The sequence below is a fragment of the Lynx canadensis genome, chromosome D3 (genome assembly GCF_007474595.2).
Source record: "Lynx canadensis isolate LIC74 chromosome D3, mLynCan4.pri.v2, whole genome shotgun sequence".
Classification (NCBI taxonomy): domain Eukaryota; kingdom Metazoa; phylum Chordata; class Mammalia; order Carnivora; family Felidae; genus Lynx; species Lynx canadensis.
In genome coordinates this window covers 73,657,843-73,677,185 of record NC_044314.2, presented here as the reverse complement: position 1 = coordinate 73,677,185, position 19,343 = coordinate 73,657,843, and the positions used below count along the sequence as shown (strand labels likewise).

Genomic DNA, 19,343 nt, shown 5'->3' with positions numbered 1-19,343 from the left:
GCTCTAGAAGATATACCACATCAGGCAGCTTCAACTGGGATACAACTTGACTGAGTTTATAATAATCCACCTTCATCTGGCAGAATCCATATGTTTTGGTGGTTGTTGTTTGTTGTTTTTGTTTAGAAGCCAGATTGATGAATTAAATGTCAGCATGTTGGGGACAAAACACCACTGCATCATTAATAGTAACACTTTATCTCTTCTATTTTCCCACAATAATATTATTTTGTAAATTTCCATCTTGAAGAAAATGGAGCAAAGCATGATTCTCAGGCTTTCCCTTCGTCTTCTAAACTACTAGTACTCATACTTCTTGGCCTATTTTACTAGGCCAATAAACAAGCATGAAGATTTTGCTGACAATTATGGGAATGTGTTCATTGGGTGATTCTATGGACCCAATAGATCTGCTGTAAGCTATACCTCTACTAGATGGGATATGCAGTTCTCCCCACTGTAATGTAGGGCATGGTGATAATCTTGATTCCTGAGTATGAATGTCACTTGAATCATGTGTTCAACAATACTCAGAATATTAATATTAATATTAAATAACCAAAGGTCACTTTAGGGCAGCAGTGAGGAAATTATTACCATATCTGTTTGTCAAGTGGTGACTTCCTCACAGAGTCCCAGCCTAAATTTCAGTTACAAACTTTAAGTCCTGAAAAATGGCTACTGAGCAATAAAATTTATTATTTTCTTTGGGGTGGTTGCACCTAGTCCCTTGTACATCCATTCTTTATCTTTTGGTTGTATAGATTGACAGTATCCTTGGTGGCTCCTATCTGCTCTGTCCTTTGGAATGCTGTCCCCCAGTAGGCATGCCTACTACATTCTTGGACTCCTGTTCTTTGCCATAATTTAATCCATCATCTTCAAATAATAAGAGGTTTCTCTGCCCTTTAATGTTTAGGGATCATATGATTCCTGTTGCTATCAGAGAGAACAATTTAGTAATGGAATCCTACTATGAACCTGGGCCAACCAAGAACTACATGACTGAGCTATGAGGCCAATGGGAACAGAGGAGCTGACGATGCTGTTTGTACTATGAGCCCACCTGTGAAAGGCTTCAACACCCTGCAAACTAAAAACCCATGAGGGAACAGGTGAGTGGCAACAACCATACCTGTCCACATATTAACTCTCATGATTTAAGAAGTGCCTGAGAAAATATTTTGCAATGCATGGCAACATTTACTGTGGACCAAGACCAGGTAGGGTATGCAGAGACAGGATTTCCAAAGACAGGTGCTCATTACCAAAATATCTCAGATGGTGAAAATTCTCAAAGCAGGGTTAGGAGGTGAATGGTGAGTCAAGCCAAGGGGAGGGACATGGGTCCAGGGTGGATCAGGTGTGAGGTTTTGTCTCACTACCCATACCTGTCACACTGTGGATATACAAAACTGCTCCCACTACCATGGTTTGCTCCACAGTTGGAGTCAGTATCATCTTCCTGGATATTCTGGATGGTCAGGTACCAAACTAGGTCAGAACCAGAACCTGAAAACATCAATTAAGGAGGGAAAGTCCTAAAAATGACTTATTGGAAGAGAGAGAGAGAGACGGGAGGGGCAGGGGGGCTTTTGTCTGAACAGGAGGCATCTTTATCTGGGATATGTGGACCATGGGGTTCTTCTTCAATCAAAAAACTTTAGTTCTGTTAGGGATTTCTCTTTGGTTCTTCTCCGCAAATTACTTCCCTCTTATGCCATTCTCACAGACTTAAAAATGCAGAATCTCAGGCCTCACTCCGGACGTAGGGAATCAGAATCCAAATTTTATAAGATTCCAGATGATTCACTTGTACATTAAAGTTAGAGACTATCTGATCTAACATATGCAGAAGGATATACTTTGTTTTTGGTTACTGATCACTTCTCATGTTTCAATCTATTCTGTTTCCAACCAACTTCTTCAGGAAATGAACTTTATCATTTTGTGAATTTTATGTCCAGAATAATGTACTTAGGGCTTCCCATTGAAAATAATAAGCATCTCCCTTTCTCTCACTACATCCACATGTGTTTTAATATGAACAAGATAATATTCACAACTTTACAACTTCACAATCTTTACAACTGGTGAACAATTGGAAATACCTAATGACTATCTTTATTTTGAATGTAACTTATTTTAGCCTTTAATGACAATAGCAGTGCTTGAAACATGACCAAAAATATGAAATATAAGTGAAGCTATGATCACAATTGAGTAATAATTAAAAACCAGTTAGGGAGAAATTGTTCAAATTCAGAAATATACTGTTTGATGTATTAGGTTCCTAGGGGTGCCATAACAAAGTACCACAAGCATGGTGGCTTCAACAAGAAGTTATTGTCTCACAGATCTGGAGGCCAAAAGCCCCAGATCCATAGGGCGGGGCCATGTTCCCCCCGAAACCTGCAGGGGAATCCTTCCATGCCTTCCCATGACTGCTAGTGGTTTGAGGACAATTTTTGGAATTCCCTGGTTGCAAATGCAAACTGCAAACTCTGCCTCCAGCTTCCCGCAGTGCCGTCCTTGGCTTCCTCTGGCTGTCTTATTACAAGCACACCAGACATACTGGACTAGGAGGCCACCTTCCCCCAGTATTGTCTCATCTTAACTAATGACATCTGTGACAACCCTATTTTCAAATAAGGTCATATTTGTAGGTCCTAAGGGCTAACGACTTCAATATACGTTCTTTGGGAGGATACAATTTAACCCAGAGTATTATGGAAAAATAATTCTTTCCAAAAATTGTTTTTAATTTTTAATATTAAAAAATATACAATATCCTTGCATTGCATTAAAATGCAACCGAATAAAATAAACTTTATTTATTTAAAAATAATTTTTTTAAGTTTATTTATTTATTTACATAATCTCTGCACCCAGTGTGGGGCTCGAACTCACAACCCTGAGATTAAGAGTCACATGCTCTGCCAACTGGGTCAGCCAGGTGCCCCAATAAACTTTAGAAATATACAAAATGAGGGTTTCCTCTGTTTGTCCTTAGATGACAAGGAATATTAGAGATGTTCCTTTTTTTTGGGAGGAAATGTGTTTGACCTCAGTTTTTAGTTCTGATCCAGGCACGTACCGTTCTTTGTCTAATACAAAATAATTGAAACCTGCTTTTTGTGGACCAGTTCCTCCCAAGACATTCATATATTTGCTCCACTTTAGGACTCAAACAGGAATGGGAAGCAATTCAGACTCTGCATCACTGTCTATGGATGGTCAACATTTAGGCTAACCTGAGAACTCAGGTATCTAGTCATGGGATGCCAACATCACGTGGTTTTGTTTGTACCCACACTCTGTTAAAAGTTTGTGTCTTCTTTCTTCATCTGGGTCTCTCACTGTGCCAAGCACCACTATAGTGTAGCCCGCAGTGGTACTCAGCCTCGTCCTAGGGCTGGGCTCCTGTGAGGGTCAGGGAAGCTTTACCCCCAAGGAGGGAGCCTAAGAACCATGCAGAGGTCCAGGAGTGTTTGCTATTTGTGTTGAAAACCAGTGTCCCGGGGGCTTGTCCAAGCTTCTGATGGAACAGTATTGATAGCATCGATAACTGCTCCAGTGCTGGAGCCACAGGTGAGAGTGACTGTCCCTCCTGGGGACACGGTCAGTGAGGGCTCCCGAGTCACCACAGCCTGAGAACTGGTCCCTGAAATGAAAATAGACACATGTTAGGAATGAAGCATAAAGGCAGAGGGATCCCTCCAAAGTCTGACCTCTGAAATCTCCATGAACCTGGGTAGTGGGTGAGGAGGGGGAAGAGGAAGAGAGGAGTCCAGGTCATGGAGTGGACTTTCCAAAGGTCCCTGGCCTTACAGCTGGTGCTAGTCTCTGGGTTGTCTCTTTTATCTCCTCCACAGCTCAGGAGTCAAGGGTATGTTTGGTGTTACGTTATTACATTATGCAAATATGAACTCCATTTGGTACTGGGTCCTCAGCCCTACTCGTAGATTTCCTACAAAGAGTATGTCTGGGGTGGTTAAGAGCTCTGAATTTGACCCTTGGGAGGAAGCAGCTGCTGTCACCTCTAACTCAGGCCAGTGGGCATGGGTGCAGGGCCCGTTCAGTTGGAACCATTTCAGTTACTTTCAGGCCTTGGCAGCTTTGAGCAGGCACACAGTGCCCCCTGGTGGCATCCTTAAGAGTCTGTTCATGGCGGTGAGAATCCTGTAGAGGGAACCTGTTCTTGCTTTCAAGAAGCAAGTGAATAATAAATAAATGTCACCCACTCTTGAGTCTCTCCAGAGAGTCTTCCTTTTCAGTTTCATCTGTTGTATTTTTCAGTTCTATAAATTCCATTTGTTTTGATGACATCTATTTCTAGTCTGTATTTCTGTCTTTTCCCTTTGTTCCAAGCGTATTTGTAGCTGCTCATCAAATGAATATTATGATTGTTGCCTAAAAACATCTGTCCCATAATTTCAGCATGTGAGTCGTTTCAGTGTTGGTGACAGTAGATTCTCCTTTCTCATTCAAGGTTTGGTCTTCCTGGTTCTTGACATGATGGGTGATATTTTTTACTAGATCCTGGATATTTGGGATATTATATCATGGGATGTTGGGTCCCTAATTATTTTCCTTCAACCATTCGATCCTTTCATTAAGGTGCAACAGGATCTCAGGGGTTCTATGTCAGTTTCCCAGTGGCCTCAGAGGATGTGGAGTGCTCACCCCCACTGCTGTGCTGCTGACTTTGTCCTGGAAAAAGTGGGGCATTGATTGTCACCTCCCAGTTCTCATCAGGTCGGGAGTGGGACAAGCTCCCTGCTGACCCCAGGGAGGGTCACACAGGTCTGAATGGAGCTGCTTTGCTGCCTAGGATCAATGCTTAGCAGCTCACTGGGCCCCATACCCTCACTGGCACCAGGGAGGGGAGTGGTCAACTGCAGGGCCAGCTCCCCTGCTTCCCATCCCCTTATTAGTGTGTTAATGTCAGGTGGAAGTCCACAATAAGCTCCTCACTGGCACCATGGTCACCAGCAGGGGTACAGGAGTGCCGACCAGTTCTGCCTTGTAGCACCACATTCAGTCTCCCTGCCGAGGGATGGGGTTAAAGTGAGCTCCCCCAGGACCCAGTAAAATCATGGATGGAGGAGAACTGGAGTTCTAACTAGGATATATTTTAATTCTTTTTTATTCTACATGTGTTTGTGTGTTGAAACTTTTATTCTGCAATAATTTTATGTTTATGGAAAAAAATGCAAAGATTCAGAGATCTCTCAATACTTTTCACCCAGATTATTCTAATGAAAACATCGTGCATAACCATGGCATATTTAGTAAAACAAAAACTGAACAGTGGTCAAATGATATTAATGAAACTGCAGACTTTATCCAGATTTCACAAGTCTTTGTTATTTTTATCTTTATTTTTATTTTTGCCACTAATGTCATTCTTTGTTCCAGGGTCCAATCCAACTAACCACATGGCATTTATTCATCCTGACATACTGAAATCCTCCAATGTGTAAGGTTTTCAATCTTTCTTTGTTTTCCTGAATTTGGGAATTTTGCCTAAATGCCCACCCCAACATCACAACTGAAAGCTCAGGTACCCAGCAAAGGTTCCAAGACAGCTCGATGCCTAAAATTCTTCTTTGGCCTGTGTCCTCACATAGCATCTCACAACCTAGTGCCTTGTCTCTGGACACAGCCTCAGCCAGCCCTGAGTACAGGAACCTGAAAGAGAAGGGAGGGTCTCTGCTCTGAACCCTGCAGGAACAGAGTCCATACTGTGGAGGACTGTCTACCTCCTGGGATGGTCCTCAGGCCTTGATCAACAAGAAACCTAAAAAAATTGTTAGCTGTCATAAAGAGAAAAAAAAAGCCAGCTCAAAAGGCTCTGATTTTTACAACTTGGATCACTAAGCAAAGTTTCTGTGTCATCGTGGGTTTTTTGTTGTCTTGGTTTTTGTTTCTCCAGAGGTCACATAGGGTGCATAGGAAACTGTTAAGGAAGGACATTGTGACCCACAAGCTACTTCCAAGTACGGTCAGTGTGTATTCAAGTTATTTTAAATTGCAAGAGAGTCAGTCAGTGTCCGGGGTCCTGAGCAGGCTGAGATATCTGCCCCACTTTCCCATGTGTGTGTCCCTATGAGCAGCACTGCTGTGTCAGATCTGACAGTAATAATTACCCTCGTCCTAAAGCTGGAGCCCAGAGATGAGCAGAACCCCAGCATTGGCTGAGGCATCTTTGGATTCAGAGAAGTTACTGGGGACCCCAGAGCCCTGGTATCTATATGTTCTGAGTAATAGTACAGGAGATACTAGGGAGGGCTCCTTGACTTCTGCTGGTACCACTGCATGCTATAGCTGCCAACAATGAATCCACTGCTCAGGGTGCAGGTGAGTCTGGCTGTTGTTCCCGGAGATGCAGACAGGGAGGGCGGCTGGGTCAGCACAGGCTGGGACAGGGAACCTGCAAACACAGACACTCATGGGTGATAGGGTAGAGACCAGGGTAGAGTTTTTCAGGATCTGAGCCACAGGGTCAGACACCAGCTGGAGGACTTCCCTGTGTCCCTGAGGCCTGTCCCTACCTGTGCAGTGGGAGAGGAGCACGAGGAGGACAGGAGTCCAAGCCATGGTGACACAGGCCCTGGTATCACAGTGGAATGGGCTGCCCCAGGCCTTCTTTTCTCCTCCACCCCCTGCACAGGAGGGGCTGTCCATGCAAATGGGGTCTATCCACTGACTGTCCAACTCTCCCTGAGTCCTGGTGCTGCAGCTCAGCTCACACCACACACTGAGCAGGATGGAGGTTGGCTTCACCCCTGGGGAGAGCCCGGGGAGGAAGCACTTGCTGACACAACATACAGATCCCTGCTCAGGGCACAAGCCAGGCCAGAGAGGACACAGCTGCTGAGTCCCCATCAGGGAGCACAGGGCCCAGCCCCCACCAGGCTCCTTTGAGTGTATGTTCCTCACTTAGTAGCTGTGTAGGGACCACAGGTCAGTCCCACAGCACCTCCTGCTGGTCCTGGGGTACTCATCTGGCCATGGCCCAAAGCTCTGAGTCCTGCTGATTTCTGCAGCTCACCAAGTCCCTGTGTGTTCACACATCAGTGGTCTGATCCATTGAAGATGTGGCCCATAGTGCTGCCACTATGCTTACCCCTGTAGCATGTTTCACTCTCAGGAGTACTGGCTTGTGGGAGATGCAAACATTTACCTAAATTAAAACTTAAGTTGCTGGCACCCAGAGAAGATGAACTACATCTGTCATATCCCTCCCTTGGTATGTGATTTAGAATATGCATGTTTTGAGTATTTAAAAACTCCTTTGCATTAAAACAATGGATTCCAACTACTCTCTCATAAATTGAGTTCTTCAGCGAATTTCATCATCTTACTAATTTACAAAGTAAAGGAAAAGCAATGGATTTATCTTTGATGAAGTACAATTTATCATTTTTTAATTGTATAGGTTGTGCTGTTGGTGTCTTGTCTAAACATGTTTATACAAACCTTAGATCCTGAAGATTTTCTCCCATGTGTTCTTCTAAACATTTATAGCTTTATGTTATACATTATGTCTATGATGCATTTAGTGAATTTTTTTATAAGATGAGAATTTTAGGTGAAATTCATTTCTCCCTGTGGATATCCAATAGTTCTGTGGCTGTCTCTCCAGAAGGCCATCTTTCCTCCCCTGAAAGACTTTTGTTGCAACTTTGTCAAAAGTACTTATCAAGAGGCGCCTGGGTGGATCAGTTGGTTGAGCCTCCACCTTCAGCTCAGGTCATGATCTCACGGCTCATGGGTCTAAGCCCTGCATCGGGCTCTGTGCTGACAGTTCAGAGCCTGGAGCCTGCTTTCAGATTCTGTGTCTCCCTCTCTCTCTGCTTTTCCCCAACTTGTGCACACACACTCTCTCTCTCTCAAAAATAAATAAACCTTAAAAAAATAAAAAAAAATACTTACCCATAGTTTCATGGGTCTGTTTCTGGGTTTTCTGTTCTGTTACATTGACCAATGTGTCTATCCTTCCATCCATGCCACTCTGTCTTGTTGTGATAGGGGCTGAATTTAACTTTTATACAATTCGGGAAGAATTGACATCTATACTATACTGAGTCTTCTAATCCATGAACAGAATATGTCTCTCCATTGTTTTAGATCCACTGTGATTACACGTACCAGGATTGTCCAGATTTCAGCATCCAAGGCCTGTACGTGTTTTGTTAAATATGCACCAGAAGATTTCATTGTTGAGTGGTTTTAGTGGTATTTTAATTCAGTTTTCACATGTTTATTGCAAGTATGTACATCTAAATGATCTTTCTATGTTGATCTTGTAATATGACCTTCCTGAAATTACTTATTTTTCCTCAAATTTATATTTATATAAATATTTGTAGCTTTCTTTGTGTTTCCTCTTGTAGACCATTCTCGTCCCTGAAAATAGGGACAATGTCTCTTGTTAGTCTGTATATCTCTCATTATTTTTCTTGCCTTATGGTTCTGTCAGGCACATCCAGTCCTCAGTTGAACAGCAGTGTTGAGACTGGACATGATTGCCTTGGTCTCTACCCAAAGAGAAAATCTTTTAGTGATTCATCTTCATGTGTTTAGCTATTGGAATTTTATAGTTTTCTTTATCAAGCTGAGGGTGTGCTCCTCTAGTTTTCATTCTCTGTGAATATTCATCATATTCATTTAGTCATTCTCATCTGTTATCATGAATAGGTTTTGAATTGTGTCATATGCTTTTTCCATGTTGATTGATAAGATCATGGGATTTTTCTCCTTTAGTCTGTTAATACAGGAGATCGCATTGATTGGTTTTTGAATATAAAACAGGACGTGCATCCCTGAAATAAACTCTATTTGGTCATGACATATACTTCTTATTATAGTATATATAACTGAATTCTATTTTCTAATATTTTCTTAAGAATGGAGGGATATTCCATTTGTTTGTTTTGTGCCAGGAAGCTGTTGGCACCAGGTATTAGCTGAAAAATTTAAATTCATTACCTTAGCCAAATCCTGCATTTTATTCCATAAGCAAGGAATATGTAGTCATGTATTCAAGTTTTCTTTCATTTCTCTTACAGTGTTTTATAATTTTCCATGTATGTCTTCCAATTTTTCTAAATATATCCTTAAGAATTTCAAAATTACGTCATTATAAATGGCATTATTTTTATTTTTAAGTGTTGATGGTTTATTGCTTCTGTATAGACTACCATTCATTTCTGCATGTTGGTTTTGTAACCTGAACCCCATATTGAAACACTTAGACCAGAAGCGTCTGTGAGCTGCCACTAGAACCAGAACTGGAATCAACATCTTTTGGCCTCTAACATATCTTCTGAGGATTTTTATCTCTGTGCAAGCAAGTTTGCCTTTGAAAACATGAACACGGTCAGAATAAGTTATCAGTCTAAAAATTTAGGGGCACCTGGGTGGCTCAGTCGGTTGAGCGCCTGACTTCGGCTCAGGTCATGATCTTGTGGTTCGTGAGTTCGAGCCCTGCATCGAGCTCTGTGCTGACAGCTCGGAGCCAGGAGCCTGCTTCGGATTCTGTGTCTCCCTCTCTCTGCCCCTTCCCCGCTCGTGCTCTGTCTCTCTCTGTCTCTCAAAAATGAATAAACGTTAAAAAAATAAAAAAAAAATTAGTTGAAGTAAGGGATATGACACTGTGAAATCATCTGTTTCCAGGAAACAGATCTTCTTTGTTGAAGATCTGACAACAGAAATCACCCCCTGAGCCACCTGACAAGGAACGTCAGCAGGCCTAGAGAGTAAAGGGGAATTTTGTCTCACTTCCCTGTGGGTCTGGAGTACTGCATTATCTTGGCATAATGAGACAGTAATAGTCTCCTTGTCCCCATACTGGAGTCCAGAGATATTAGAACACCTGAATTCATTGAAGCATTTTTGGACCCAGAAACTGACAGGGGACCTGGGATCCCTGGTGTGTATCTGACTCTGAGTTGAATTTCAGGAGATACTGGGGAGAGTTCCCCGGTTTCTTCTGGTGCCTATATATATATATATATTACCAACAATGATGTCACTTCTCAGGGTACAGATGAGTCTGGCAGATTCTTCTATGGATACAGAGACACTCACAGGTGATGGAGCAGGGATGAAGGTGAAGCTACTTGGGGGTCTCATCCAAAGGGGTTGACATAGGCTTGGGGGCTTCTCTGGATCACTGAGGATGGTCCTTACTGCAATGAGAGAGGAGCACATGCAAGAGAAGCGTCCATACCATGGTTAACACATACCTGCCAAGACCCCACTGCAGGACCTGGGCTGTCCCAGGCATCTCATCTCCTTCGGTGGCCTCTGGGAGAAGGGGCTGTTCCTGTACATTTGTTTCCTCTGATCTCTGCTCCACCCTGAGACTCTACTGCGCTAGTCACTCAGCTTTTAGACAGAGGGCGCTGGTGAGTCTCAGAGTTTGCTCCGTGGAGTGACTAGGGAAGAAGCAGCTGCGATGAGCTGCCACAGACATGTGAGCAGGAGATTCTGTCCAGCCCAGAGAGGACACACCTTCTGAGTCCCCACCAGCACACACAAGCACCTATAACGTAGCCCTGTGGAGCTTATGTGATTTGAAGGGATTACACAGATGTCACTCTGTGCAGACACTAGGGAAAGACCCACATCGCCCCCTGCTGTCCACTGATCAAACTACACCCAGCGGATGTAATCTTAGGGGCACAGTCCTGACAGCCTGGCCACCGTCACTCCTCAAGCACCCATGGACCACAGCCCCGGCTCTGTCCCCAGGTGACTGATATTAATAAACAGCCCTTTCCGTTGTAGGAATTCATAGACTACCAGGAGGAAGACATGTGGAAATACATTCTACAGAGTGAATGGCAATTCGGGGAGGTGGGAATGCATAAGGCTGGGAGCAAAGCCTGAAGTACTTCTTTCAGCAGGCTCACATGCGGGTGACTGGTGACCTAGTCTGAATGGAGGCAGCATGTTCTGCAGCAGGAGAGAGAAAGCAACACCACTACTGGAAAAGGGGCAGAGTTCTTAGAAGTAGCAGAGTGTGCAATACTCAGAGACATAGTAGCAGACACTCATGGTGGAAGAACAATTGCTAGACAGTGATGGCTGCATGGAAACAGCTGGACAACCAGGGTGATCCGGACAGATAGTAAGAAAGATCGTTTTACATTGAAGATATTGGAAGATGTTTGTGACAATTTTATTCAGATATAAGTAACTTCACTTCAAATTCACATATTTAAAGTTTTCAAAAACACGATGTTTCAAGAGGTAGATAGACACATGAAAGTATCACCACAGTCAAGTTAATGATGGAGGGCCAGGACAGGGATCCTCAAGATGGGCATCTTTGGCATGAAAATTGTTTTGTGTTAAAAGCCATCGCAACTCTACCAATCCAGGAAGTTTTCACCTCCCCTTCAGCTGCCTGCCTGTCTGAAGAACACAACTATTAATACAGATTCCTCTTTGCCTAAGAAACTTACCAGTATAACAGGGCAACCTTTGTTTTCCAAACATCTCCTTTCATCTTCCTGCTGAGGGTCTTCCTCCCCTTCGTGTCCCCAGACCCCTACCCTTCTCCTTAACTAGGATGTCAGATAAGCTTCATGTTGCCTAACTTTGGAAGTTTGTGTGTGTGTGTGTGTGTGTGTGTGTGTGTGTGTGTGTAACCCTCATTAGTATGAAACTAAATTTGATTTTTTTCCTGTTATTCTGTCCCATTTCAATTTGATTCTTAGTCCAGCTAGAAGGACCTTTAATAGCAGAGGAAATTCTCCCTCCCTGACAGTTGTAGTGGGCAGGACTTTTGAACTTACTGAACATGGCTCACCCTGTATGCTAGAACATCTGATATACAGCCAGTAGAATGTAAGACTTCTTACCATCTCCAGGAATCTCTGTCTGCAGAGTTTGATGGAGTGGAAGTAGTGTCAGGTATTTTTCTCTCTTTCTAAATTTAGATTGGCAAGAAAAAATATTGTAGAACTAGTTCCTTGGGTTTAGCGACAGTTTGGTTGAATTTGGTAGATGACTCTTTGGTTATTAATCAATCTCCTCCCAGAGATGGTCTTTGTTTTCCTTTGTCTGTGTCTTTAGTGCCATGTATCCTAAAAAGGAATTACATATGGTAGGGGTGCCTGGGTGGCTCAGTTGGTTGAGCGTACGACTCTGGCTCAGGTCATGATCTTGCGGTTCGTGAGTTTGAGCCCCACTTTGGGCTCTGTGCTAACAACTCAGAGCCTGGAATCTGCTTCAGATTCTGTGTCTCACTCTCTCTCTCTGCCCCTCCCCTGCTCATACTCTGTCTCTCTCTGTCTCAAAAATAAATAAAAAAACATTAAAAAAACATTTAAAAAGGAATTACATATGGTAGAAGGCAGGCATAGGCCTTAAAAGGCTTCTGTTGGAGCTGGCCCACAGACTGGTGAGTTCCATGTTTTCATCAGACTGACATCTGTTTGGACAAACTCTGCTGTGGGTTACAGGCTGTTGCTAAGAGGACACCATGGAAGCCAAAGCTACAAAAGTAGTGGCACAGGTCAATACTTGAAAGCTGTTTTAGTGCTTGCCGTCTCAAGAAGTCTCCTGTGTTAGTGTAAATTGGTCCAGGAACAGGTTAGATTGACACTAGGTCATCTACCAACCTCAAGAAACTTCTGTGCAATGAGGTACACCGTAAAGCACCAAACAGTCCACAGGGCATATCCTTCCTAGGTATTGGAATGGCTCGAAGAGACCAAGGCTTAGCCAGAAGAAAAATAGGATGATGATTCTTCTTTCTTTTTGTTCTATGTCCTTAAAGGGTTGGTTTGTGACCAATGAGAACATTCCTTCTGGTGTCCATCATCCAGAGGTTGCGCTTACTGGGGTGCACCTTGGTGCCAAACAGACTGGGGATACCCCCTCCCATCTCTCTCTGTCTCTCTGTCTATCTGTCTCTGTCTCTCTGCCATGCCGGCTCTCAGGGGAGTTTGCCATAAGACCTTGCAGCTCATAGAAACCTTTGTCATCTCAACCCTCATTGCTTGTTAGTACTAGATATTTCCATTCCTGTATCACCTGCCTGGTGTCATGGATTAGTGGGTCTGTGACTGGAGGCATATCAAGATTTTTTGGGAGATTGGACATAGCATAATCACTACATCATCCTTACTGCCATTACAATGAAGGCCTTTGCTTTCTTAGATTAACTTGAGTAAACTTTTGGATCCTGGAGCTGCATCAGCTATCTTCTCTCTGGATGCCTCTTTTGTCTTTGGTTAAGCCATTACAAGGTTTATTGGTTTGAATTGCTATTAATAGATCCTACTTATCAATGTGATGCTGTCAGGGCAGATCCGAAGACCCAGAGGATGCCCCTCAGACCAGCCAGCCAAGAGGATCCTTGGCTTTGAGAGGATGGAAATCAAACGTGGGCCAGAAGGAGGAGAAAGCAGAGTTTATTGACGATATAGAGAGAGCAGATAACAGATGGAGTGAGTGTTTGAGAGACTCAGAAAGGAAAAGAGGAAGTCTTATGTTCGTTTGGGGGTCTGTTTTTTTTTTTTTATTGGGGTTGGTGGTCTGGTTCACATGTCCTCTCATCCAGGAGCTAGTTAGGTAGTCTGGAATGTGCATATGATAGCTCCCTCTGGTTATTCTCAACTGGACCTTCCTTAGAAGTTACCTAGTCTAGAGAAACCATTAACCCCTTGTCCCTGACAAGGAGGACATATGCTATTTGCAGTACAAGGCATGTGTAGAGTGGTTCTGGAAAGAATAGAAGCCTAAAAAGAAGCAAAGGGGGAAAAAAAAACCCAGCTTTTTCTCTGATGAGGTCCCTTCAATTTCCCTGCTTAAAATGGCCAGACAATGGATCTTTAATTTGGCTACATTTAAAAGAAAAATTTTCTTTATAGAGAACTCTCAATTCTCTTATTAGTAAAACATTAACCTTATGGACTTCCTTGGCAAGAAAATAATAATAATAATAATAATAATAATAAAAACAAGAAAACAAAAACGAGAAATTAAACTTAAGACCAAAGTAAATGTTCACATGTAATGTAAATCCCCCTTCCTAAGACCCAGTCTCATCTTCCCGTTTCAATCACTTTTCCCTACAAGATTTACAGGGAGCACTCAGGACTAATCTCTAGGTTCAAAGTATACAAATTGCCTTGTAAATGCTGAAAGCCAGGAAATAAATTTAACAAAGGCACCAGAGACTGGGAAGAAGGCGCCCTTTGCTCCTCCCTTCCAAGGTTCTGTAACCAGGCTCTTCCAGCCTCAGGCATTGCTATTTGTCCTTTGGTGGTGCATCCTAGGCCCTCCACCACAAAAAGCCTTTTTTTCCCCTTGGAAAACAGCTGATATTTTTAGTTATAAAGTCTTTTTACCTCTACTTTTACAAGATCATCCAAATTTAGAGAGTAGCTAAAATGCTTATTTGACTATTTACAACTACCCCTTCACAGAGAAAACAGAGGACCAAAACTTATCCTAGGCTCTCCTCCAAATGATCTGTGAATGGCTAAAGGGACTAATACAAGCCAAGGTTAAAGTGTATAGTCAGAAAAAAAGTTTTTGTTAATGTACTTTATGCAGACTTTTCAAAAGCATAAATCTTTAAAAAAATTTTTTTTAACATTTTTATTTATTATTGAGAGACAGAGAAAGACAGAGCATGAGCAGGGGAGGGGCAGAGGGAGAGGGAGACACAGAATCCGAAGCAGGTTCCAGGCTCTGAGCTGTCAGCACAGAGCCCGACGCGGGGCTCAAACTCACAAACCTCGAGATCATGACCTGAGCCGACATCAGAACTTAACCTGACTGAACCACCCAGGCACCCCTCAAAAGCATAAACCTTTTGATGCTCCTTTTAGTAAATGTCTCCCTCCTATGAAAAAGCAAATTTAGTTAAAAGTGGGTGGGGCAGTCCCTTGATATTCAGGCTAGAATCCATTTTTTTGGGGGGAGCTAGAAACAACTGTTCTTGTCTTACAAATCTCTACAAAACCAGAAATGCAACTCTAGAAACAAGCAGAACCCACCCATCCTAACCAATCCCCAAACTTTGCCTATTCCTCTCAAAACATTTGTGGATATTATTTAAGATCAGGTTATTATTTTTTTTAATATGAAATTTATTGTCAGATTGGTTTCCATACAACACCCAGTGCTCATCCCAACAGGTGCCCTCTAAGATCAGGTTATTGAAACTAAATGTTTCTGTAGTTAAGAAAAAGAAGATAAATTTTAAGCAGCAATTATTCTGAAACTTGTAAAAATTTGCATTTTTCTCTATCCCTTGAAATTATAAATTTTATCATATCTTTCAAATATAAACACAACCCACAATCTTGTGATACTAGAGAAAGAATGAATGAAAGAAAGTAAGAAAGAAGGAAAGAAAGAAAGAAGTCTTTAAAAAATATATATAAACCTCTAAAAAGGCTCTTTTGACCAGAACTCTGATAACAGAGTTGTTCCAAATCTCCTCCTTAGAGAAAACTCACATACTCTCTGTGCTTTTGTGATGTAAATTGTTTACCTTTTTCTAGGATCTAGGAGCCATTCTTTGAAATGCAAATTTCATTGATTTTCAATGAAGATAATTTTCAAATAAGATAAAATAATGAAACATTAAATACTGACCATAGTTTATCTACTTTTGTCTTGTTACAGAGAAACTAGGGGTAAATCTAGGTCTGTTAGGAACGAGTATGTTTTATTAATAGATTGACTATTAAAGGCACATGTTTGTAGAAATTATAAAATATGATCATAAATGTGCCAATCTAAAGAATTCTGATGTAATAGTTCACAATTTGTTACTGATGGGGTTTTGGGGTGATGGTGGGAGTTTGGAGCCAATGGCCAAGAAAGAACTCTTGAAGACGTCTTTGGTGCAAAAAGGTGGTTTTATTAAAGCATGGGGACAGGACGTGGGCAGAAAGAGCTGCACTGGGATTGTGAAAAGTGACTGATTATATACCTTCAGGTTGGGAGGGGGTTAGGAACAGCCTAAGTCTCTCAGGAATTTTGGAAGCAAGGTTTCCAGGAGCTTGAGGCGCTGTTTTTAGGAAAATATCATTTATTAATGCTTAGTAAAACCTCAGTCATGAGATCCTTCAGATGTATATTGGGTGCCATATGCTTGGGGTATAATTGCCAACATATACTTGGGGGTTTAAGATAAAGGAGGTTTGCAAATGAATTTTTTTTTTTTTTTTTTTTTTAAATTTTTTTTTTTTTCAACGTTTTTTATTTATTTTTGGGACAGAGAGAGACAGAGCATGAACGGGGGAGGGGCAGAGAGAGAAGGAGACACAGAATCGGAAACAGGCTCCAGGCTCCGAGCCATCAGCCCAGAGCCCGACGCGGGGCTCGAACTCACGGACCGCGAGATCGTGACCTGGCTGAAGTCGGACGCTTAACCGACTGCGCCACCCAGGCGCCCCAACAAATGAATTTTTATGTGTTTAAGGAGACTCACAGGATTCTGGGGGGTCAGAATAATGTTAAGCCAAAATTCCCTTTTGCCCCTAGCAAAGTGTCATCATCCAGGCAGCTGCTGCTCCTAGCGGAAGGTCATGCTTCCTGTTTCAAGGACTTGTCAATGGGCTGTAGGCAGTAAGGGAATTTGATTTTTCATTTGCCTTTGTTCTGCACATCACCACGGCAAGCACTTAACCCCCCTTACATCTTGATGAGGATGATATAACATTGATAAGATTGTCTTTTCTTTGTTCTTAGGCAGCCAGGAATGCCTGAGGAATATCACACATATTCCATGGGGCGGGGGGGGGGGGGGGGGGGGGGGTGGGGGGGGTGGGGGTGGGGGGGTGGCACTGTTAGCTTGTGCTTGGCCCTCAGCTTGCCTTATGGTCCCTCATCAATTAGTACTTAGTTTTCACTAGAAATTAAAGTTTCTAAGAATTAAGAATTCTAATAAATATAATTAAGACTACTGGAAATAACAAGGGGAATAACTCTATGTAAGAAGAGTAAGACACGTGTTTTTGGAAAAAAAAAGAAAGAGAGAGAAATAAACATACATTTTTGTTGAGGGGGGGAAGGTGGTTTTAATCTAAGGTGAAATAAGTTATTCAAAAAGGAAAACAAAGGACAAAATGTGAATGCAGGAAAGAAAGTCTTTAAAAGGTTTATGGGAAAGGAATCTGTGGAAAGACATTTTATATAGTCAATACTGGCTAAGATTAGGATCAATTTTAAGTGAGTAAAGAAGTTCTCTTGAACTATTAGTCTGCTCTTAATAAGAAATTATAAATAGAAGTTTTTCTTTACCTTTGAAGTTATGTGCAGAAGAAAAAAATAAAAACCAAAAACAATCTCATTATTAAAAGTGCTAAATTTGTTCACAATTATTTAACCTTCTGTATTTGCCTTTGGATTTTTTTTTGTCACTTTGCTTAAGTGGATAGTTAAATATTGTTTCATAACAATTTGTGATCCTATTTAATCTCATGTTCAAACCTTTTGATATTTTTTGACATACTTCCCAAAATTGAATTCTAAAGTGAAGAAGGTCCCTGGAATACTTCAAAGATTTTATGAAAAATTATAGTAATTAGACTTTCTTGGTATGTTAAATTACATGGGAAGGATTGCCATATAAGTGATACTAAAACCTCTTATATTATTTAGATTTTTGGATATTTTATTAAAATAAATGTTTTGGAGTGTCTGGGTGGCTCAGTCAGTTAAGTGAACTACTCTTGATTTTGGCTCAGGTCATGATCTCATGGTCTGTGAGTTTGAGCCCTGAATCAGGTTCTGTACTGACAGTGCAGAGTCTGCTTCGGATTCTCTCTCTCCCTCTCTCTCTGTGCCTCCCCTGCTTGCACATGCACACACACACTCTCTCTCTCTCCCCCTCTCTCTCTCTACATAAATAAACTTAAAATTTTAAAAATAATAAATGTTTTAAAAACTGCATGAAATTCCTAGAACTCTTCTATCCTGCTATGTTATTACCTTGAAGTGCTGTGTGTCACAAAAATAAGAAAATTTCCTTGTTAATTGTATCATAATAAACTCAAGTCAGATCTAACACATGGCCATTTTTAAGTGTTTTATAATTACAGACATCTTTTTACTCAGATTCGTTTATACAAGCTTCCTACAAATGTGCTTCATCTTAAGTGAGATTTGTGGAAGGAATTCTGAGGACAAATTCTGATAACTTGAAGATCATAAAACTAAACTAGATAAATATTTCCAGAGCTAGTGGGAAAACTGGATTAAGCAGAACAAGGGTTAATAATATAGGAATAAATTTAACCAAGGAGGTAAAAGATCTGTACTATGGAAACTATAAAACAAAGATGAAAGAAAATGAAGATGACACATCCAGTGGAATGATATTCCATGCTCATAGACTGGGAGAAAAATATTGTGAAAATGTCCATACTACTCAAAGCAATGTACAGATTTAATGCAATTCTTATCAAACTACCAACAACGTTTTTCTCAGAAATAGAACAAATAATCCTAAAATTTGTATGGAACCACAAAAGACCCCAAATAGCCAAATCAATCTTGAGGCAAAAGAACGAAGCTGAAGGAATCACAACCCAAATTTTAAGATATACTACAAAGCTGTAGTAATCAAAACAGTATGGCACAAAAATAGATACACAGATCAATGGAACAGAATAGAGTCTAGAAATAAACCCATTATTATGTGGTCAATTAATCTTCAACAATGGAGGCAAGAATATGCAGTGGGAAAAAGACAATCTCTTCAACAAATTGTGTTAGGAACACTGGACAGCTCAATGCAAAAGAAAGAAACTGGATCATTTTCTTATACCATACATAACATTAAACTCAAAATGGATTAAAGACCTAAATGTGAGACCTGAAACCATAAAAATCCTAGAAGGAGCATAGGCAGTCATTTCTCTGAATCAGAGATAGCAACATTTTTCCAGATATATCTCCTGAGACAAGGGAAACAACAACAAAAATAAACTATTGGAACTACATCAAAATAAAAAGCTTCTCTGGTGATCAAAAAGAATGAAATCTTGCCATTTGCAACAACATGGATGGAACTAGAGTGTATTATGCTAAAGGAAATTCGTCAGAGAAAGACAAATATCATATGGCTTCACTCATATGTGGAATTTAAGATACAAAACAGATGAACATCAAGGAAGGGGAGCAAAAACAATATAAAAACAGGGAGGGGGACAAATCAAAAAAGAATCTTAAATACAGAGAACAAACAGGGTTGCTGGAAGGGTTGTGGTTGGGCGGGGAGGGGCTAAATGGATAAGAGGCATTAAGGAGGATACTTGTTGGGATGAGCACCGTGTGTTATATGTAAGTGATGAGTC

General features: G+C 41.3%; 2 gene segments (V, D, J or C); both read right to left on the bottom strand.

Annotated features, from left to right (window-relative positions):
- Positions 1-19,343, bottom strand: part of LOC115528231 — a 917,695-nt gene that overhangs the window by 413,540 nt on the left and 484,812 nt on the right.
- Positions 1-19,343, bottom strand: part of LOC116738411 — a 688,014-nt gene that overhangs the window by 380,606 nt on the left and 288,065 nt on the right.